Consider the following 24,191-nt stretch of genomic DNA (forward strand, 5'->3'; position numbering starts at 1 on the left):
GAAACTAAAATGCTCACACCACATCTGAAATGGTCACCATTTACCTTAGTTTCCTGCAGACTGTCCCGGTTTGCAGCTGTCACGTTTGTAATCATGCATTGCTTAATGGGGTATGTTCTGTGAAATGCGTCATTAGGCAGTTCCATCGTTGTACAAGCGTTATAGGGGTACACTTAGAGGAGTCTAAATGGTGTAGCAGGTAAACACCTAAACTATATGGTGTGTGTGTACACACATATATAAGTATAGAACAGCCTATTGCTCCTGAGACTGTAATAACTAAAACTCATGAGAGTAAATCACGCAGAAGAGAAAACGGTGTGATCAAGTGATGAGGGAAACATGAGATAAATGGGGCTGCCAGTGGCATAACACAGCAGACTGTTCTGCAGTAAACTTTTTTAAAACTAGAAGGAATATACTCAAAATTAATGATTTAGAAAGAATATAACAAATATATGAATCTGTAACCTAGACAGTTATTATCAAGTGCTATATACGGTACATAATTTTTTGTGCAGAAGTTTTTGCTTACACCCACAACACTGAGAAATGCATTGACTGTGACACTATGACATTTATGATGTCACTGAGCGATAGAAATTTTTCAGCTCCTTTTGTAATCCTAAGAGAGTATCATTGTATGTTGAACAAAGCATTGTGATGCAGCACATGACTGTTTTTAGTGCCCCAGAGGGTGTCAAAGTAATTATTCCTAATGATTTTTATTGTCAAGGTAGTTTTCTTTAAAAAATATTGAAACTATAGAGAATATTGAGGCCGGCACTGTGGCGAGGTGGGTTAAGCCACTGCCTGCAAATGCACCAGTTCAAGTCCCTTCTGATCCACCCCCTGGGGAAGGTAGCAGAGGATAATCCAATTGCTTGGATTACCCACCTATGTGGTAACCTGGAGTGGAGTTCCAGTCTCCCAGCTTTGGCCTGGCTGATCCCCCACTGTAGCAGGCATGTGGGGAGTGAAGCAGCAGATGGAAGACCTCTTTGTCCCTCTCTGTCACTGCATTAATAAATAAATAAATCTTAAAGAAAATAGAGGAGAATCAATCAGGAGACCTTATACAATCAAGTAGCATTTTCAAACTTTTTATATCAGAGCAGTGTTTTTAAACTGTTGGTTTCAGAATCTATCCACCATCAACCCAGTAGCAGCCTGACTGGTTCTGTCTCGTGTGTATCCTTGCTCTGCTCATCAGTCCTAGCGTGTTTCCCTGTTTTTCCATAATTCAGTCCTTCCTCGTCTGCATCTAACAGGTGACTCTGACCAGAGTATACACACAAGAAATGTGCTAGGAGGGAGTGCAAGGTCACTTCTTAACCCTGAGATTTAGCTCTGCCTCCTGAAATAGTATTCATTCAATAAAACATGTAAATGAACACAGCTATGTGCATATCATTAAAAGTCCTGAGTATGCAAAATAAACTTTAGATCAGTTTCCATCTAATAATAATGCCCTTCTATATCTGAAATAATGTTACCTTGAAAGATCCAGAACAATAAACAAAAATCATATAAGCATGTACAATGATGCGAAATGAAAATATAAATTTACTAGCATTAAATTTTTTTATTTCGATTATTGACAAATTGCATCAGTTCATAATAGTAACAAGATCAGTAGCAACAACAGCAATAAAACAGTGGGGACTACTTCCAGGAGTTTATCATCTAATTGGAGAGAGAATACACTTTGGACAAATAGTTGTATAAGGGTACTTCAAACAGTTCATAGACAATTGAATTAAAAGGTAAATTTGAAATCCACACATATAAGGGGTCTTCAGAAAGTTCACAGAGAATGCATACAATGAAAAAGCTATGCATAACCTGGTAGTTGTTTGCAACCAATACTACTTACATGCAGATTCCTGCTCTGCGTTTTCTCTAACATTCTGTTTTGTATAAAGAAAATGATACGGGATGTGGGGGCCAGTGTGAGAAAGGAGATAGGAAGTAAAATTTCCATGCAGTCCAGACATCGGTGACAGAGGGGCATAGCTCTAGGGTCCCTCGTGTTCACGGGAGTCTGGGAAAAGTATGCAGTTTGAGAGGTGTTAAAACCCATTCACAGTTTTGACAGATTGGACCACCTGCTAGCCAGCAAAATCCAGAGGGGATGGATTGAGAAAAGTTCATTTTGATGAGAGAAGTGAAGACCCGAAGTGAAAGTTACTTAGAGGATTGTAGCTCTGGGTTAGCTCAGGAGGAAGCATTTAAGATTAAAGGGGTAGCAGCGTGAAAGCCTTCAGTTCCTGGGGAGGGCAGTGAAGGAAGCGTGGAGGGAGAATAAAAATAGAGGTGGATATTTCCATTTTCATGCTCAGAGTCTCAGAATTTATCCTGAAAAGAATGTCCGGCTCCCATTCTTTCTCATCATGACACAGCATGTCGTATGAGTAATTGCTATCTTTAGGGATGATCTTTAGAATGCCAACACCTACTGATGTCATTAGGCTTGCTACAAAGAGTAGCCCTTCTGTGGGTAGAATGTTGGTACATAGGAGTGTCCCCAACTCCTGTAACCAAAGTGTCATCAGGCACAAGCCAGGTAACTCACTGGCTACATCAGTAACAGTAAGCTAGAAGTTCCTAAGGGCTTGGATTCATTTTGTTTCATTCTTGGGCAAGTCATCCAACTTCTGTACCTTGGCTTTCTCATAATTAAAGTAGGGCAAATTGAGTATTTCCTCTTATGTTTCCTGCAACTATAAAGCATGATATATTTTAGAGAACCACGTAGGAGTTCAATATCACAATGCTGAACATATGGAATCTTCCTAAATGAACTTCGAAATATCCCATTATTTTTGTTTAAAAAACTAAAGCACCACTTTGATCATCCTCCCTTTTTACCACCTCCTCCATAATGTTATCACCGTACATGTTCTGAAATTAAACTAACAGACGTACATCCTGCTGAAGCACTGGCATAAGATAAAACAAGGTTAGGTGCTTCAGAAAGAACAAAAGCCCATACACAAAGACTTCTCCCAGAGCTAAGAAAACGCAGCCTCTAGGATTGGCAAATACCAGCCTGTCACCCAGCATACCAGAATGTGGTCTGGGTCCATGCTGAGGGCAATAGCTCAGGGATGAGTTGGCTCCTGGAGATTAATTGTTTCCTTTCCTGTTCCATGGTGAAGTCGCCCTCTTGACAACCTGCATCCAGAGCTTCAGATTCAAGAGAACCTGCATTGTTTAAAACAGCAAATTTGTAGTTTTAAATTTCCAATCTTCCTTTTTTTTCTTTCAGAAAACACAGAAGGTAGCCAACTAATTTAAACAACCTTACAGTTGACAGATGGAGGTTCTGGGGTGCTGTCACACAGGCTTTCACCCTCCTCATTGTTAAGCCCCCTCTGATAGGACCATCAGAAGAAATTAAACTTCACAGAGACAATGCTAGATAATTAATCTCCCTGGACAAAGAGAATACAGACTAATTGCAATAGCATCTCTTCTGATTTTTACTCATATCAGTTTCTATTTGTAAAGCTAATACTATCAGAGCTGAAGATATGAGATTCTTTTGGAGAAAGAAAATAATGAACTTTGCTGGCATTGTTTTGCTCCAGTTTATAATCATTATTGAGACTTTAAATGTCCTGTATAGATTTCTTAGCACCTGACACAAGATGAGTTCTGTGGTAGATATTTAATAGTTACGAAAACATAGATCCAGACATAAAGCTTCATGCTGAATTTCTTTTCTTAAAATATAGCTCTGTGCATCCCCAAGAAGACCTGAAAACTTTCCTAACTCTCTGCTGAGATCAAACTCATTGTAAAGGAGGTTCTTCTTTCTATGGAGAGGAAGTTCCTACCATCATCTGATAGATGCTCTCTGATCTCCTCACATGGCTGATCCACCCATGTCCCCAGTCTTTATCTCATGTCATATGTACATGAGCACCCCCAAATTCCTCCTGTATTCCTCTGTTTGCTCTCTGTGCTGAGTTTTCAGAATTTTCCTCCAGTGGTCGATGCTGCTCACAGACCCTGCGGCTTCACCCATCAAAGTAAGTGTGCACACCAAGTTCCGCATGCTGGAGCTGCTGGAGTCAGAGGAGTGTCCTTACCCAGATCCACACATATCGGGTTCATGTTGTGTAGAAAAGAAAACCAAAAATAAAGTGAATAGCAAAAAAAAAAAATAATAGGAAAAATTAAAAGCAAGGCAACATTCATATGTGGGTTATAATTTTAAAAATCTTTAGAAGAAATATCCCACAAATTGTTATCTATCTTGGCAATGAAAGCCAATGAATACACATGGGAATCAAAAACAAACATCCTCCAGGAATAATGCAGTTTAGTCAGGAAGACAGAGTCGAATGGAGTGATTAGGAAACACACTCTGGAGCCCAGTGTGCAGATTGCAGCCATGTTCTGCCCCTTTATGGCCTTCAGCAGATTACCTACCCTACAGGTGTTTCAGCTTATTCACCTGGGACGTGGGGAGGTTTTACCTACCTCACAGGGCTGTGGTGACCGTGAAATCAACTGTACTTGTACAATGTTTAGGTCGAAGACTAGCATGCAGTGGAAGATTCATCTGTGTTAGCCATTAGCTATTATTATGCCTTCATTAGCCCTATGGGGTCTAATTATTTGAGATTACCAGGTCCAACAAAAAGGACCAGGTAGGCTGATAGAAAATAAAGAAAAAAAAAGAAACTTTCCATTTCTTCATTGATGAAAAATAAATCAAGAGACGATCAAACTGACTTATGATTTAAAACAGCTCTGTTGATGAAGTCAGTAATAACCTCCCTGCTACCAGACCCAGTGGTCCCTTCTCTCTCTCTTTTTTAAGATTTTATTTATTTATTTGAGAGGGAGAGTTATAGACAGAGAGAGAGAGAGAGAGAGAGAGAGAAAGGTCTTCAATGTACTGGTCTACTCCCCACATTTCCGCAACAGCCAGAGCTGGGCTGATCAAAGCCCGGAGCCAGGAGCTTCTTCCTGGTCTCCCACATGGGCGCAGGGGCCTGAAGACTTGGGCCATCTTGCACTGCTTTTCCAGGCCACAGCAGAGAGCTGGATCAGAAGAGAAGCAGCTGGGACACAAACCAGCACCCATATAGGATGCTGGTGCTGCAGGTGGAGGCATAACCTACTATGCCACAGCACCTGCCCCCTCTGTCCTCCTTTAACTTGATCTCTCATGAACATTTAATATAATTGATTGCTCCTTGAAACTTGGTCTCCATAGCTACTCTGAGGGATTGCTTTCCTACCCACTGGCCAGGCCATCTGTCTTTGTTTGCTTCTTCCTCCCCCTCAGCTCTATCTCTAAATGTTGGAGTCATTTGGGATTCAGTACCAAGTAATTTTTTCTTCCCTATCTATGCACTTTAGCTTATTTCATCTGGTTCTGTGGCTTCAAATGTCATCCGTTCATCATTGAATTCCACATCTGTATCCCTAAACCTAACCTGGTTTTGAGACTCACTTAGATTAAGATCTTTTTACATGTCTATTTGGATTCCTGGTAGGCACCTAAAATTAAGATCATCCTGGCCAAACTCACAAACCTGCTTCTCTTCCCAGTTTCCTGCCTCTTATTACTAACTGAACACCTAAATAGATGTTCAAACCAGAAATGTTTATAAATGGTTCTTTTTTTTTCAAAAGATTATTTTTATTTGTTTGAGAGGTAGAGTTACAGAGAGAGAGAAGGAGAGACAAAAAGGTCTTCTGTATGCTAGTTTACTCTCCAAATGGCCCTAACAGCCAGAAATGAGCTGATCCCAAGCTGCAAGCCAGGAGCTTCTTCCGGGTCTCCCACGCTGGTGCAGGGGCCCAAGGACTTGGCCATCTTCCACTGCTTTCCCAGGCCATAAGCAGAGAGCTGGATCAGAAGAAGAGCAGCCAGGACACCAACCAGTTTCAATATGGGATGTCAGCACTGCAGGCAAAGGCTTAGCCTACTACACCACATCACCGGCCCAAGAACTGTTCTTAATTTGTCTGTTTCTATAACCCATTAGACTTCCCCCAGAAACATTTTTCAGGTCTGCCCAGTCCCGCCTGCTCTCTACACACTCACAACACTCACCAGAGTCTTCCACAACTGTAAACCAGCTGTCTGTTCCAGTGTTGTATATTTCAGCTTCCTATAGAGCAGGTAAAATGCTCACCTCAACTTCATCCGGTTGCACCCTTCCCCTCAGCCACCATGCTTCCTGCACACTAGCCTTCCTTCTCGTTCTAAACATAGCAAACGCATTTGGACCTTACAGCCACTACTCGGCTGCCCTCCTTGCTGGGAGTGCTTCTTCTTCTCTTCTCCATGGGGCTAGCACTTACTGGCTCTTCTGGTCTCATTTCTAAGGCCACCTCCTCAGAGAGACTTCCTGTGCTCATCAGCCTAAATAACCAATAAATCTCTCCTTATGAAATTGCCTTTGATATATAGTCACGTAATTTTCAGTGTCAGATTTTCTTACTAATAATCTATTTATTCATTTTTCTTTCATTTTTTAATTATTGGCCACAACAGAATGTAAATATCATGGGAATATATTCCACATCTGGCTTGCTCTCAGCTGTGTACCTGGTGGCCAGAGAACTGATTGGCATGTTATAAGCACTCAATAATTAGAGTGGGGATGGGCCCTCTGATACAGTCTGTTAAAGCACCACTTGGGACACCCCCATCTCATATTGATTGGGTAATGCCATTTGGAGTCCTGGCACCTCTGTTTCTGGCTCTCCTTCCTACTGTTATGGGTGAAATGGTGGCAGAGAAAATATTACCCCAATTCTTTGTCTCACATGGCAGAAGAATTTCTAGGCAGACAAGCAGAGAGTTTTAAAAGCAAGATTTATTAGAGTCAGAGAGCAGCCAGAGTGGCCTGGAGGGGGCTCTAAGAGAGGCAAAACCCAAAGGGCTGATGGTACTGGGGTTTTGAAGCACAGTCCTGGGGAAGAAACTGTCCATCAGTATGGACAAACCCATCAAAAGACCTGATTTACATTGTATTTTTTTTTTTTTACCATGTCTGGCTTGCTCATGATAAAACGAAAAGTACCATCAAAAGGGTGGGATACCTAATTTATTATTTTTTAAATTTATTTTATTTTTTATATTTTTATTTTTTTTTTACAGGCAGAGTGGACAGTGAGAGATAGAGACAGAGAGAAAGGTCTTCCTTTGCCGTTGGTTCACCCTCCAATGGCCGTTGCGGCTGGCGCACTGCGGCCGGCGCACCACGCTGATCCAAAGCCAGGAGCCAGGTACTTATCCTGGTCTCCCATGGGGTGCAGGGCCCAAGCACTTGGGCCATCCTCCACTGCACTCCCTGGCCACAGCAGAGAGCTGGCCTGGAAGAGGGGCAACCGGGACAGAATCTGGCGCCCCAACTGGGACTAGAACCCGTTGTGCCGGCGCCGCAAGGCAGAAGATTAGCCTATTGAGCCGCGGCCCCGGCCCTAATTTATTTTACAATAAACTGGGTGCTCAGAAGGATGGAATCCCCACTCCCTAACTATTCTCAGGGTAAAAATGTAGATTTCTAAGGAAGTAGGGCAGTCCTTTTGATCTTGCTAAAGATAACTTTTTGGGGGGGAGAAAGCATTTTTCACCCTCAATTTCCACCGGGACAAATTTGACCCTATGAACCCATCTGACTCTTCACACACTACTAATGTATCCCAAGACAGCAGACAATGACTCAAGTGTCTGGGTCTCTGCCCTTTTCTTGGGAAAACTGAATGGAGTTCTGGACTCCTGAATTCAGCATGGCCCAGTCCTGGCTGTTGTACATATTTGGGGAATGAACCAGGGATGGAAGATAGAGCTAGCTAGCTACCTGGCTATCGTCCCTTAGTCTGCATTTCAAGTGGATGAAAATAAACATTTTAAAAATAATTAGAGTGGGGGAGGGCATTGTGGCATAGCAGGTGAAACTACCCCTGTGATGCCAGCATCTCATATGGGTGCAGGTTCATATTCCTGCTGCTCCACTTCCAATCCAGCTCCCTGCTAATGGCCTGGAAAAAGCATCAGAAGATGACCAAGTGTTTGGGCCCCTGCCGCGCACATGTGAGACCTGGACGAAACTCCTGGCTCTTTGCTTTGGCTGGGCCCATCCCTGGCCATTTCTGCCATCTGGAGAGTAAACCAGTAGATTGAAGATCACTGTGGGGAGCAGCCCGGACTGGACTGAGTTACTGGAATTAAGACTTATTCTATGCATCTGCTCTCCCACAATATGGCGCTGGGAGAGAAGTAAACAGCTTCCACACAGCTGCCTCCAGTTCAGCTAATAAACTGTAGGACTTGCTCCTGATTGGAGGAGAGCAGCGTACTCGGCGTGTGGGCAGCCGAGTTGGGATTGGCAGAGGAGGACTATAAAGGAGGAGAGAGACGGCATGCACCAGGAACATCTAAGGGGAACATCTAGCTGAAGGAACACCCGTGCAGCCCCCGAGAAGAGCCGGCCGGCGGTGTGCCGCTCCCCTGCGGAAGTGGGGAATGTGGCCAGGGGGAACTGCCCTTCCACGGAGGTGGAAGGGATAGTAGCCAACCCGGGAAGAACCAGCAGCAAACACGGGGAGGGCCGAGCAGACGAAAGAACAGCGCAGGGTCCTGTGTCGTTCCTCCACGAAGAGGGGGAGCGACATAATGGTGCCGTGACTCGGATATGAAGCCTAGGCAGGGCTTAGTGTCGTTCCTCCACGAAGAGGGGGAGCGACAGATCACTATGTCTCCGTCATACCTCTCCCTCTCCCTGTAACTCTGACTTTAAAAAAAACAAATCTTTTTTTGTTTGTTTCAATATTTTATTTTATTTTTTTTTAAACTTTTATTTAATGAATATAAATTTCCAAAGTACGATTTATGGATTACAATGGCTTCCCCCCATACCGTCCCTCCCACCCACAACCCTCCCCTTTCCCACTCCCTCTCCCCTTCCATTCACATCAAGATTCATTTTCGATTATCTTAATATACAGAAGATCAGCTTAGTATACATTAAGTATGGATTTCAACAGTTTGCTCCCACACAGAAACAAAAAGTGAAAAATAATAGATGATTTTTTTTAAATGATGATGAAATCAGAGCAGAACTATTGTCATGTTTAATCCCAGTGAGAGTCAAGTTGGGAATTGATAATTTCTTTTTTTTTTTTTTTTACAGAGGATCAGTTTAGTATGCATTAAGTAAGGATTTCAACAGTTTGCACCCCCATAGAAACACAAAGTGAAATATACTGTTTGAGTACTCGTTATAGCATTAAGCCTCAGTGTACAGCACATTAAGGACAGAGATCCTACATGAGGAGTAAGTGCACAGTGACTCCTGTTGTTGACTTTACCAATTGACACTCCTGTCTATGGCATCAGTAATCTCCCTATGCTCCAGTCATGAGTTTCCAAGGCTATGGAAGCCCTCTGAGTTCTCCGACTCTTATCTTGTTTAGACAAGGTCATAGTCAAAGTGGAGGTTCTCTCCTCCCTTCAGAGAAAGGTACCTCCTTCTTTGATGACCTGTTCTTTCCACTGGGATCTCACTCGCAGAGATCTTTTGCCAGAGTGTCTTGGCTTTCCATGCCTGAAATACTCTCATGGGCTTTTCAGCCAGATCCGAATGCCTTTAGGGCTGATTCTGAGGCCAGAGTGCTATTTAGGACATCTTCCATTCTGTGAGTCTGCTGAGTATCTCACTTCCCATGTTGGATCACTCTCCCCTTTATTTACTCCATCGGTTAACGTTAGCAGGTACTAGACTTGTCTATGTGCTCCCTTTGACTCCCAGTCCCTCCACCATGACCAACTGTGAACTGAAATTGATCACCTGGAACAGTGAGATGGCATTGGTACATGCCACCTCGATGGGATTGAATTGGAATCCCCTGGTATGCTTCCAACTCCACCACTTGGGGCAAGTCAGCCTGAGCATGTCCCAAATTATACATCTCTTCCCTCTCCCATTCCCACTCCCATGTTCAACAGGGATCACATTTCAGTTAATTTTCAACACTTAAGAATAACTGTGCATCAATTACAGAACTAAACCAGTCATATTAAGTAGAACAGATTAAAAAACTACTAAGAGGGATAATGTATTAAGTTGTTCATTAACAGTCAGGGCTATGCTGATCAAGCCACCGTTTCCCATAGTGTCCACCTCACTCCAACAGGTTTCCCTCTTGGTGTTCAGTCAGTCGTCACCGATCAGGGAGAACATATGGTATTTGTCCCTTTGGGACTGGCTTATTTCACTCAGCATGATGTGTTCCAGATTCCTCCATTTTGTTGCAAATGACTGGATTTCATTGTTTCTTACTGCGGTATAGTATTCTAAAGAGTACATATCCCATAATTTCTTTATCCAGTCTACCGTTGATGGGCATTTAGGTTGGTTCCAGGTCTTAGCTATTGTGAATTGAGCTGCAATAAACATTAGGGTGCAGACCGCATTTTGTTTGCCAATTTAAATTCCTTTGGGTAAATTCCAAGGAGTGGGATGGCTGGGTCGAACGGTAGGGTTATCTTCAGGTTTCTGAGGGATCTCCAGACTGACTTCCATAGTGGCTTGACCAGTTTGCATTCCCACCAACAGTGGGTTAGTGTCCCTTTTTCCCCACATCCTCTCCAGCATCTGTTGTTGGTAGATTTCTGTATGTGAGCCATTCTAACTGGGGTGAGGTGGAACCTCATTGTGGTTTTGATTTGCATTTCCCTGATTGCTAATGACCTTGAACATTTTTTCATGTGCCTGTTGGCCATTTGGATTTCCTCTTTTGAAAAATGTCTATTGAGGTCCTTGGCCCATCTCTTGAGTGGGTTGTTTGTTTTGTTTTTGTGGAGTTTCTTGATCTCTTTGTAGATTCTGGTTATTAACCCTTTATCTGTTGCATAGTTTGCAAATATTTTTTCCCATTCTGTCAGTTGTCTCTTCACTCTCCTGACTGTTTCTTTTGCAGTACAGAAACTTCTCAATTTGATGCAATCCCAATAGTTAATTTTGGCTTTGACTGCCTGTGCCTCCTGGGTCTTTTCCAGAAACTCTTTGCCTGTGCCAATATCTTGAAGGGTTTCTCCAACGTTCTCTAGTAACTTGATGGTGTCAGGTCGTAGATTTAGGTCTTTAATCCATGTTGAGTGGATTTTTGTGTAAGGTGTAAGGTAGGGGTCTTGCTTCATGCTTCTGCACGTGGAAATCCAATTTTCCCAGCACCATTTATTGAATAGACTGTCCTTGCTCCAGGAATTAGTTTTAGATCCTTGATCAAATATAAGTTGGCTGTAGATGTTTGGGTTGATTTCTGGTGTTTCAATTCTGTTCCATTGGTCTATCCATCTGTTTCTGTACCAGTACCATGCTGTTTTGATTACAACTGCCCTGTAGTATGTCCTGAAATCTGGTATTGTGATGCCTCCGGCTTTGTTTTTGTTGTACAAGATTGCTTTAGCTATTCGAGGTCTCTTGTGCCTCCATATAAATTTCAGCACCAATTTTTCCAGATCTGAGAAGAAGGTCTTCGGTATCTTGATTGGTATTGCATTGAATTTATAAATTGCTTTTGGGAGAATGGACATTTTGATGATATTGATTCTTACAATCCATGAGCATGGAAGATTTTTCCATTTCTTGGTATCCTCTTCTAGTTCTTTCTTTAAGGTTTTGTAATTTTCATCGTAGAGATCTTTAACGTCCTTGGTTAAGTTTATTCCAAGGTATTTGATTGTTTTTGTAGCTATTCTGAATGGGATTGATCTTAGAAGGTCTTCCTCAGCCATGGCATTGTCTGTGCATACAAAGGCTGTTGATTTTTGTGCATTGATTTTATACCCTGCTACTTTGCCAAACTCTTCTATGAGTTCCAATAGTCTCTTAGTAGAGTTCTTTGGGTCCCCTAAATACAGAATCATGTCATCTGCAAAGAGGGATAGTTTGAGTTCTTCCTTCCCAATTTGTATCCCTTTAATTTCTTTTTCTTGCCTAATAGCTCTGGCTAGAACCTCCAGAACTATATTGAATAGCAGTGGTGAGAGTGGGCATCCCTGTCTGGTCCCAGATCTCAGTGGAAATGCTTCCAACTTTTCCCCATTCAATAGGATGTTGGCTGTGGGTTTTCATAGATTGCTTTGATTGTATTGAGGAATGTTCCTTCCAAACCCAGTTTGCTTAGAGTTTTCATCATGAACGGGTGTTGTATTTTATCAAATGCTTTCTCGGCATCTATTGAGATAATCATATGGTTTTCCTTCTGCAGTCTGTTAATGTGGTGTATCACATTGATTGTCTTGCGCACATTAAACCATCCCTGCATACCAGGGATAAATCCCACTTGGTCTGGGTGGATGATCTTTCTGATGTGTTGTTGCATTCTATTGGCGAGAATTTTATTGAGGATTTTTGCATCTATGTTCATCAGGGATATTGGTCTGTAATTCTCTTTCAATGCTGCATCTTTTTCCGGCTTAGGAATTAAGGTGATGCTGGCTTCATAGAAAAAATTTGGGAGGATTCCCTCTTCTTCGATTGTTCTGAATAGTTTGAGAAGAATTGGAGTTAGTTCTTCTTTAAATGTCTGGTAGAATTCAGCAGTGAATCCATCTGGTCCTGGGCTTTTCTTTGTTGGGAGGGCCTTTATTACTGTTTCAATTTCTGTCTCAGTTATGGGTCTGTTTAGGTTTTCGATGTCTTCCTGGTTCAATTTAGGTAGGTTGCATGTGTCCAGGAATGTATCCATTTCTGGTAGGTTTCCCTGTTTGCTGGCATACAAGTCCTTGTAGTAATTTCTGATGATTCTTTTTATTTCTGTGGTGTCTGTTGTTACGTTTCCTTTTTCATCTCTGATTTTATTGATTTGGGTCTTTTCTCTTCTTTTTTTAGTTAGTTGGGCCAATGGGGTGTCAATTTTGTTTATTTTGTCAAAAAACCAGCTCCTCGTTTGGCTGATTTTTTGTAATGTTTTTCTTGATTCAATCCTGTTGATTTCTTCTCTGATTTTAATTATTTCTCTTCTCCTACTAGATTTGGGTCTGGTTTGCTGTAGGTTTTCTAGATCCTTGAGGTGATTTGAAAGCTCATCTATTTGGTGCCTTTCCAATTTCTTGATGTAGGCACCTATTGATATAAACTTCCCTCTTAACACTGCTTTTGCTGCATCCCATAAGTTTTGGTATGTTGTGCTGTTATCCTCATTTACTTCCAGAAAGTTTTTGATTTCTCTTTTGATTTCTTCTATGACCCATTGTTCATTCAGGAGCATGTTGTTCAATCTCCATGTGTTTGCGTATGCTCTAGGGATTCCTGAGTTGCTAATTTCCAACTTCATTCCTTTATGGTCTGAGAAGCTACATGGTATGATTCTAATTCTTTTGAATTTGCTGAGACTTGCTTTATGGCCTAGTATGTGGTCAATCCTAGAGAAGGTTCCATGTACTGCTGAGAAGAATGTAAAATCTTTAGCTGTAGGATTGAAAGTTCTGTATATATCTGTTAGATCCATTTGGGCTATAGTGTCGTTTAAATCTACTGTATCCTTGTTGATCTTCTGTCCTATTGATCTGTCTATTTCTGAGAGTGGAGTATTGAAGTCCCCCAGTACTATTGTATTGGGGTCTAAGTCTCCCTTTAAGTCCGTTAACAAATCTTTTAGATAAACCGGTGCCCTGTAGTTAGGTGCATATACATTGATAATTGTTATATCTTCCTGTTGAATTGATCCCTTAATCATTATATAGTGCCCCTCTTTGTCTCTCTTAACGGTTTTTGTGGTAAAGTTTATGGTGTCTGATATTAAGATGGCTACGCCTCCTCTTTTTTCATTTCTGTTGGCATGGTATATCTTTTTCCAGCCTTTCACTTTCAGTCTGTATGCATCTTTGTTGGAAAGATGTGTTTCTTGTAAGCAGCAAATAGATGGGTTTTGTTCCTTAACCCAATCAGCCAATTGGTGTCTTTTAACTGGACAGTTCAGGCCATTCACGTTCAATGTGACTAATGATAAGTGGTAACTTTGCCCTGCCATTTGCCAAAGATAAGTTCTAATAAATGCTTTGAATTCCCTGTGATCTTTTGCTGTGAGCTTTCCTTCCTTGGTTTCCTTCCTTTACCTTCTTTCATATTGATGTTTCTTTGTGTTTCTTTGTTTCTGTGTGTAACACATCTTTAAGCATCTTTTGCAGGGCTGGACGAGTGGCAACAAATTCTTTCAATTTCTGTTTGTTATGAAAAGTCTTTATTTCACCTTCATTCACAAATGATAGCTTTGCAGGATATAATATCCGGGCTGGCAGTTGTTCTCTCTTAGTACCTGGGCTATATCTCACCATTCCCTCCTAGCTTGTAGAGTTTCTGATGAGAAGTCAGCTGTGAGTCTGATTGGAGATCCTCTGAGAGTAATCTGACGTTTCTCTCTTGCACATTTTAGGATCTTTTCTTTATGTTTCACTGTGGAGAGTTTAGTTACAACGTGTCGTGGTGAGGATCTCTTTTGGTCGTGTTTATTAGGGGTTCTGTGAGCTTCCTGTACTAGGATTTCTCTGTCCTTCTCCAAACCTGGGAATTTTTCTGCAAATATCTCACTAAAAAGGCCTTCTAATCCTTTCTCCCTCTCCATGCCTTCAGGAACTCCTAGAACCCGAATGTTGGGTTTTTTAATAGTATCCTGAAGATTCCCGACAATATGTTTTAGATTCCTAATTTCCTCGTCTTTTCTTTGGTTTGACTGTATCCTTTCCTGTTCTCTGTCTTCTAAGTCCGATATTCTCTCTTCTGCTTCTCCCATTCTGTTTGTAAGGCTCTCTATCGTATTTTTCATTTGATCTATTGAATTCTTCACTTCAGTCACTATCCCAGTTTCCTGTTGTACTAGTTGTTTCGTTTCATTTTGATTCCTCCTTAATATTTCATTTTCACGAGAGAGATTTTCTATCTTGTCCATTAAGGATTTCTGTAGTTCAAGAATTTGTTTTTGAGAACTTCTTAATGTTCTTATCAATTTTTTGAGATCTGCTTCTTGCATTTCTTCTATGTCATCATCCTCATAATCTTGAATTGGGGTGTCTTTTCCATTTGAGGGCTTCATGGTGACTTCCTTGTTTTTATTACCTTGGTTTTTGCGTTTGTTATTTGGCATATTGGAGATATTTGGTTTCTTCACTGTGGTGCTTTTTCTTGTTATACTATGACTCTAGATTAAGTGGACTATCTGTTTTTGATGGAGCCTTAGGGCTTGAGATGGGTGTGGCCTGAGAGCTCTGTTTGGTGTGCCAAAGGTGACACTCCCAGGTTAGGCGTGGTAAACCTCTCTCTCTCTCTCTTTTTTTTTTTTTTTGATTCAAAAGGGAAGTTATTCTGGACAGCTGAACGAAGTTGGAGGTAGTTAGCAGGCAAATGATATACCCGCAGGAGCCAGAGATCGGAAGCTCTTTCCCAAGAACCACACAGGGAATCTGTTCGGCCCTCAGAGTGGGCTCAAATTCTCCTTCAGTCTCCCACTGGGTTGCCAAAGTTACGGAATTGTAGCGTCTCTGGAGAATGCTCACGTGAATTCCGTGAGTTCTCTCCCCCACCGTCTCTTTTTTCACAGTCTCAGTTCAGTAGCACCACAAATTTACTAGGTCCTAATCTCCTGTTAATTCGCCCCACCCAGAGTCAGGTTTTTCTGCTAGGCTCAGGGCCGGTGCAGACCTGAGGTCGCTCTGCTTATGACGTATGTCCAAGATGGGGCCTGCTCTTTGTCTTGCTCGCCCTTGAGAGGTGAGCGGAGAGAGAGAAACCCGTGTCCGTACCAGTCACCTTTTTTTTTTTTCCTCTCTCTCCCAGTTAGCTTGGTGAAGTTCCCCCCCCCCCCCGGGGGTCGTTCCCTCTAGTCTCCTCTCTCCACTTGCCTGCCGGTGTCTCGGGTTATTGAGGTTCGGCTCACCTCGCGTTCCAGCGCTGGTGTGTTGAGTCTGCCACTGGTGTCCCGAACTGTGGGCTCCCACGCTCTCCACGCAGGTCCGCTCCCCTTCCAGCGCCGATGTGTGGACTCGGAGCCCTGGACGTCCCAAGTGTCCCCGCTGTTGTCTGTGTGGCACGCACTCCCCTTGGAGCACTTGCGCGCAGACCCTGCAGCTTGCGCAGCTCGGAAAACAAATCTTAAAAAATAATAATTAGGGTGAATAAATGAATGAAGAGGTCTATGATAGTCACTGTAGTCACTAGTACCCATAGTAGGATTGAGCTTCCTGGCTTATTTTTAGTGATATATATCCATCAGAGTAGTTTTGGCCAAAAAGTTATACGTAGAAATGGTATGTGTACAGAGTTTGGGGATTACTTCTCAGCCCTCTCCCCGCAACTTGCCTCTCATAATGCTTTGTAATGACTCATTTTCCAATTCAGAGGTCCTATGGAAGTACTGCATTTGCAAATGGAAGGTGGGTATGAAACTTAAAATAGATAGGTTATCTCAATAGTCAAACAGATGAAGTGTAAATTCACCTGTTTTCTAAAATGATGGTTGTGGGGAGCAACTGAGACTAGACTAAGTTACTGGAATTAAGACTTATTCTATGCATCTGCTCTCCCACAATATGGCACTGAGGGAGCGACATAATGGTGCTGTGACTCGGATATGAAACCTAGGAAGGAAGAAGTGGGAAAATACTGGAGAGGCTAGGGAAGAGCCTAGGGAAAAGCCAGACAGAAAAAGTGCCGGAAGAAGTTACGATTGAAAGCGAAAGTGAAAGCTAGAAGAAACTTAGACTCGGATACGGACTGTGGGGAGAAGCCAGGAGAATTGAGAGAGAAATATTGATGGAAGAAAGCTAGGAAATGTACCGGGTAGAGAAAAATATAAGCTAGGGAAAATGAAGCCACGGGGGTAGGCCGAAGCAGAGACATAAGCTAGGTTGGGATTCGTCAAGTCAGCCCGGGGAGCAAAAGACGGGAAGCCAAACCGAAAAGCAGAGAGTAAGCTAGGTTGGAATTCATCAGGTTAGCCCGGGGAACATAGACTGAAAACTAAACCAACCGGTAGTGGAAACGTGAGCTAGGCCGTGATTCGCGGAAGCCGCCTCACGCAGAGAGAGCGTGCGGGGCAGGAGCGGAGAGAGCGCACGGGGCGCGAGTAGATAGGAGAGCGCGGGGCTGGCATGGAGGCCATGGTGCAGGCGTGAAAAGGCGCGGAGACCGCGGAGCGCATGCGAAGCCAGGAAGCCACGCAGATAAGAGAAGCGCAGGCTGAAGCCGTGCAGAGCCGGGAAGCCGCTGCAGTGCGGGGCGCTGGGAAGCCGCCGCGGGGCGGGCGCTGGGAAGCCGCGGGGATAAGAGAAACAGAAGTATAGAAGTAAAATGAGAGAAATAGGAATGCTGGCAGACAGAAGTAAAATAAGAGAAATAGGAATGCCCGGAGATAGAGAAATAGAGAAAAATAAGGCCTCCCCACAACACGGCAATGAGAGGGCTCAGATTCGGTCTTCCTGATTAGTAAGGCGGTAAGCACCTGTGGGCAGGCAGAGCATGTGCCACAGGGCACCGAACACAGGCATGCATCAGCGCCTAAAAACCTCCTCACAATATGGTGAAGAGAGGACCCGGATGTCGCTCCCCCTCTTCACGGAGGAACGACACAGGACCCTGCGCTGTTCTTTTGTCTGCTCGGCCCTTCCCGGGTTTGCTGCTGGTCCTTCCCGGGTTGGCTACCGTCCCTTCCACCTCCGTGGAAGGGCGGTTCCCCCTGCCACTTTCCCCACTTCCGCGGGGGAGCAGCACACCGCCGGCCGGCTCTCTCGGGGGCTGCTCAGATGTTATCCGGATGTTCCCCTTAGATATTCCTGGTGCATATTGTCTCTCTCCTCCTTTATAGTCCTCTTCCACCAATCCCAACTCTGCTACCCACACGCCGAGTATGCTGCTCTCCTCCAATCAGGAGCAGGTCCTGCAGGTTATTGGTCGAACTGGAGGCACCTGTGTAGAAGTTGTTTACTCCTCTCCCAGCGCCATATTGTGGGAGAGCAGATGCATAGAATAAGTCTTAATTCCAGTAACTTAGTCTAGTCCGAGTTGCTCCCCACACCCGGATTTGGTTTGCCTGATTGGTAGGGCTTGTAAGCACCTGCAGGCAACTCGAGCAAGCAGAGCAGAATGTGCGCCACGGCACTGAAGACAGGCGTGTATCAACGCCAAAAAATAAAAAGAAAGGGGGAACTGTGGGGAGCAACTCGGACTAGACTAAGTTACTGGAATTAAGACTTACTCTATGCATCTGCTCTCCCACAATATGGCGCTGGGGAGGAGTAAACTTCTACGCAGCTGCCTCTCGCCAACTTGACTGATAAGCTGCAGGAGCTGATCCTGCTCCTGATTGGAGGAGAGCAGCGTGCTCGGCGTGTGGGTAGCAGAGTTGGCATTGGTGGAAGAGGACTATAAAGGAGGAGAGAGACAGCATGCACCAGGAACATCTGAAGGAACACCTGTGCAGCCCCCGAGAGAGCCGGCCAGCGGTGTGCTGCTCCTCTGCGGAAGCGGGGAAAGTGGCTGGGGGTGCTGCCCCTCCACAGAGGTGGAGGGGCCGGCAGCTAACCCGGGAAGGGCCGAGCAGATGAAAGAACAGCACAGGGTTTAGTGTCGTTCCTCCGCGAGATGGGGGAACGACAGATGGTGTCTCTGTTTCTTTGTCTCACATGGAAGAATATCCAAGTGGACAAGGTAAAGAGAAAAGCAAAACTTAAAGGTGTTTTGTTTTTTAAGATTTATTTATTTATTTGAAAGTTAGAGTTACACAGAGAAGGAGAGACAGAGAGAGAAAGAGGTTTTCCATTTGATGGTTCACTCCACAGTTGGCCACAACGACTGGAGCTTTGCTGACAAAGCCTGGAGTTTCTTCAGGGTCTCCCAGGCAGGTGCAGGAGCCCAAGGACTTGGGCCATCTTCTACTGCTTTCCCAGGCCAAAGCAGAGAGCTGGATTGGAAGTGGAGCAGCTGGGATTCGAACCGGTACCCATATGGGATGCCAGCACTGCAGGCGGTGGCTTTACCCGCTATGCTACCGTGCTGGCCCCCTTAAAGTTTGGAAAGCGGGATTTATTAGAAACCTCCAGCCAGAGTGGCATAGAGGGGGCTCCAAGAAAGGCAAGGGCTGGTGGTAATCAGGTTTTTAAGCGCAATCTTGGGGAAGACACTGTCAATCAATATAAGGTAAGGACAAACCCAACAAAAGACCTGATTTACAATCCTTTATCCTGTCTGGCTTCCTCAAGATAAAACAAAAAGTCATCCAGAAGGGTGGGATAGGTAATTTGTGTTCACAGTAAGCTGTGAGCTTAGGAGGATGGAATCAGCACTCCCTTGCTATTCTCTTGGTAAATTTGGAGGTTCCTAAGGAAGGAGGGTGGACATTTTGATCTTGCTAAAAGATAACCTTTTTGGGGGAAGCAAACATTCTGTACCCCAAATTCTACTGGGAGCACCCTGACTGCCTATCAACCCGTCTGACTCCTCACAATGGCAGTCAAAAGATTTAAATATTAAGCATACACTGAGGGATAGCACACTTAATATAATTAATGGAACACTGATGTGATTATTAATATAAATTAATAAAGTTTATCAAGACAAGGATCCCTGAGTACTTAGACAAATGGAGCAGACATCCCATAAATATAAGGAGACGATGGGATCCTGGCAGGAACCATTTTCCATGAAGGTTTGGCCACCATTGCATTTATCACAATCATACAGCTGAATGAAAATAAAATTGGAGTGAGACTCCCCACCCACAACATTTTCATGGAACTTAGCACTCCTGAGAAATGAGAAATGTCCTTCCTACCTGAGCCCTCGACTCTGAGCACAGAAAGGTACCCAGCCTGTCTTTGTCGCCTGCAGAAAGCTCCATTCTTTATCAAGCTAAAGAAGCAAGAGGCAAGAGGCAAGTCCCTTATTTCCTCTTAGTAACTAGCGATCAGAGAAGAAGGAAGCAACAGAACACTAGCTATGGTCCGAAAGGGCATAGCTCTGCAAATTCAAATGTTGATACCAAACCCAGGTGGAGATGTTGTTAAGATGGAAGATGATTAGGTCAGGAGCCTAGAGCTTTCCTAATTGGGATTTTCCCCTTATAAAAAGGACCCCAGAGTGCTCCCTGACGATGTGAGAGAACAGTGAGAAATCGCCATCTCTGAACCAGGAGGAAATGGGCCTTCCCCAGACACCAATTCCGCTGGTGCCTTGACCCTGGACCTCCCAGCCCCCAGAACTGTGAGAAATCAATTTCCCTTGTTTATAAATTCCCCAGTCAGCAGGGGTTTGTTATAGCAGCCAGAATGGGCTTTTGCAGAACTAAAAGCTTTGTTCTTGGTCTGCCTCTTGGGGAGAAAGTTAATAGCTCCTAATTGTGGTTTGAAATGCAAATACAACAAAAACCCACACCTTTGAAAGGAAGGAGTCCTTGAGAACCACTGACTGCCTGAGACCCATAACCTCACAGTGATTGTCTCAGGTAACCAGAAAGGCAAGGCCTATGCCTGTGTAACCCTGACTGCCTGCGGTGACACACTGTGGCTAAATGAATCGACTGAGGTCTCTCAATTGAATTTCTAGGCCAGACTCTAGCAAGAGGCATGCTGGTCCTCACTGGCATCCCTTTCTGAATGAGCTACCTCCTCCACATTGTCCACTGCGAGTGCCCTGAAAGAAAAAAGTGTAAGGTTTAGGCCAAATCTTCCCATGGGAAATTCCCTTGGCGAAAGCAGTAACCAGTTGATAATTAAGTCCATGCTTAAATATCACTCCTGCCTGAAAGCATCCTAGAAAATTCTATTACAGAATTCCCAGGTGTCAATGTGGCCACCACAGAAAGCTGCCAGTCAAAGCCCTGCAGGGCCTGACACTTAACTTTTTTTTTTTTTTTTTTTTTTTTCTTTTGGGTCTCCAGAGGGAGAAAAGCTCTTTGCAAATGCTGGACCCTACAAGGGGTCAGCCCAGGAGATTAGAGGCCAACAGGTTTGTAGTCTTCACTGATTCTTGAGTGGAAGAGCAGATGCTGTTAATGATCCCCTTGTGGCTTTGCATGCACAGCTACTCCAGTCTCTCCGTGGGCTGAATCAGAAACCTCAGCTCTGAGCCTCCTAGGGTTACCCTGCAGTGACAGGAGGCTGCAGTACAACACAGCCCCAGGGACAAGTTTATCTCACTCCTAGGGAAAGTGCTCCCTTCAACCCTCTTTCCCCCCTTACACAAAGACAAAGAGCTTCAGTTAAGGCTTCAAGAATACCTACACAGTAGAATATATAGAACATAATAACATACATGACATACACATAGCATAGAAGGAAAAGGCATGTTAATTACTCACCCATTCCCTTGTTGACAAAAATCTCGTTCCCACCATTTGCCTTAAAACTTGGTGATGTCATTACCTGTGATTTATAAAAAGATAAACCCACACAAGTTGCAATAATTGTAAATTACTACTATTTGGAGTCAAAGCACAAACTTAAAGATAAACCAAGAGTGATTCTCTGACAATGTTAGGGGAAAAAAAACCAAAAAGGTCAAATGAGACATTTTCAGTCTTGAGAGCGATGTGTGCGCTACAGGATTTTCTGAAGGGGTTCTCTGTTTCATGGACTCAACATACCACAGAAAACAGTCTTCTGTATTCTCACCATTTTTTTTTAGCTTGTGGAAATAGAGCAATTGGAGTTTTATCCGGTGCAGAAAAGAGAATATTGAGACAGCTGTGACAATGTAATAAAAATAGGTTCAGGTATGTGGTGCTGAGACACTGAGGCCTGCTCTTCAACTGTTAACACCTCAGAGTGTTACAGGTGAAACCGATTACCTCGGTTCTTTGTCTCACATGGAAGAAGAATTTCCAAGCAGACAAGGCAAAGGGAAAAGCAAGGGGATTTAAAAGCAAAATTCATTAGAGTCAGAGACTCCAGCCAAAGTGTCCTGGAGGGGCTTCAAGAGAGGGAAAAACCCGAAGGGGCTTGGTTGTAGTGAGGTTTTAAGCACAGTTTTGGGGGAGAAACTTTCAATCAGTACAAGGCAGGGATGAAACCCATCGAAAGATCTGATCTGTAATTTTATTTGCCAAGAGGTGGGATAGGTAACTTGATTTTACAGTAAACTATGAGGTCAGAAGGATGGAATCACCACTCCCTTGCTATTCTCATGGTAAGACTGGAAATTCCTAAGAAATGGGGCAGGTACTTTTGAGCTTGTTAAAGGTAACTTTTGGGGAAAGCAAGTATTTTGCACCCTGAATTTCCACTGAGACCACCCTGACTGCCTATTAACCCATCTTCTCACAAGAGATAAGAAAATCTAGTATAAAATAAGATAGTAAGACAATACATGAAAATCTAGTATAAAATGCATGTATGCAGGAGTCCCGTGAGGAAATATTTTTTTAATTAATCCTTTATTTTATTTTTAATGGGATGTGAATGTGAACATAGTTCATGTAGTTCGCAGATGCAATTCTGAGAGTACAATGGTACTCTCTTCCTGCTTTCCTTCCTTTTCTTTCCCTTGCTGCCCTCCCTCCCTTCCTTTTTAGTTTTGAGGAAATGTATTTTTAATTAACATTGTAGTCAATTGTAGGTTAATACTCCACTAAATAAAGAGTTTAACTGTTACATCCACTCAACTAAAACAGAATGTTAGAAAAACTAGTGACAGTCACCCATGAATTTTATTAAAAATGAGAAGCAAATGAGAGACAAATGAGAGGCAAGGTAACCGATCAGGACTGACACTCCTTACCAGAGTGCGGCCCCCAGCAGTGGGTTACATGGCTTTTTATAGTATTCTGTCTGAAATAGGCAGGCATACAGGTTAAAACTGATTAGGTTTGTGAGCTGGAACACCATGCCCCTGTGTGACCTCACACCCTACCTGATACCTTCGACATGCCCCTGTGTGACCTCATGCCCCTACCTGGCCACACCTGAGTGCCCACCGCCCAATCAGGTTAATTAACCATGCCCTTTTGGAAGTGGAAAAGCCTGGGACACGGTGTGTCCTCCCTCTCTTTTTTGCCCTGGCCTCTAGCCAGGAGGGGGCTTGCCGTAGCCGGCGCCTCCAGGGCATGTGGCCTTCGGGCCACCCACCCTAGGCTTCCTAGCCTAGATGCTCCTCCATGTGGCTGGTTCCTGGTGCTCAGTATGAACCCAGATTTACCCCTCTCTCTCTTAGATAAAGCTCTCACTCTTCTATGCATCTTTTATTTAAAAGCCTAAAATATACCATGCTGCCTCATTTATTCATGCTGGTATGTAGAACTCTTTTTTTTTTTTTTTTTTGACAGGCAGAGTGGACAGTGAGAGAGACAGAGAGTAGGTCTTTTCCCCCCATCCATGGCCGCGGATCTTGCTTATTCCAATGGCCTGCACACTGCGCTGATCCGATGGCAGGATCCAGGTGCTTCTCCTGGTCTCCCATGCAGGTACAGGGCCCAAGGACTTGGACCATTCTCCACTGCACTCCTGGGCCACAGCAGAGAGCTGGACTGGAAGAGGAGCAACCAGGACAGAATCCAGCTCCCCAACCGTAACTAGAACCCGGTGTGCTGGCGCCACAGGCGGAGGATTAGCCTATTGAGCCATGGCACCGGCCTAGAACTCTTCTCTAAATATTAGGCAAGAACCCTCTCAGGCTTATTAATATTGGAGATTTATTAATAAGTATATGGTGATATCGGTGATTCCGGTAACATATGTGGCACCCCAGTTGGGACTTCTGGGGAACTTTAAAGGGCCACATTTTGATATATATTTAGGGGGTCATTTCTGATATTATATGGCAAGCATGAAGGGACTTATAACACGTAGAATTTTGATGAAGGGTATTATAACATGTAAAATTTTTAAGAAGGGACTGATTTTTAATGTATTTTAAAACTAGGCAGCATGGTCGGAGCAGACTTCCTGTGGCTTCTGACCCTATCTCTCTGCCTGCACCCTTTCCCTCCTCCAAAATTTGGGTTGGTGCTTTCCCTGCGTGCCCAGCCAAGGGAATGCAGGGCTCCAAAGTGCCCGCCCTGGTGGAGATGTGCACATGGACTTTGCAGGCAAAGGGTGCTTCACTCTCTTCAGGCCTGGTGCTGGCCACGAGTCCCAGTTTCGGGTCCACTGGAGGGTGACCCACAGGGAGCTGCACCTTCACCCACATCTTGAGCTAGCTCTGCCCTTCACGAGCGCATGGCAGCCC

Source organism: Oryctolagus cuniculus, chromosome 14 (genome assembly GCF_051225735.1).
Source record: "Oryctolagus cuniculus isolate XC-2025 breed Fujian yellow rabbit chromosome 14, ASM5122573v1, whole genome shotgun sequence".
Lineage (NCBI taxonomy): Eukaryota > Metazoa > Chordata > Mammalia > Lagomorpha > Leporidae > Oryctolagus > Oryctolagus cuniculus.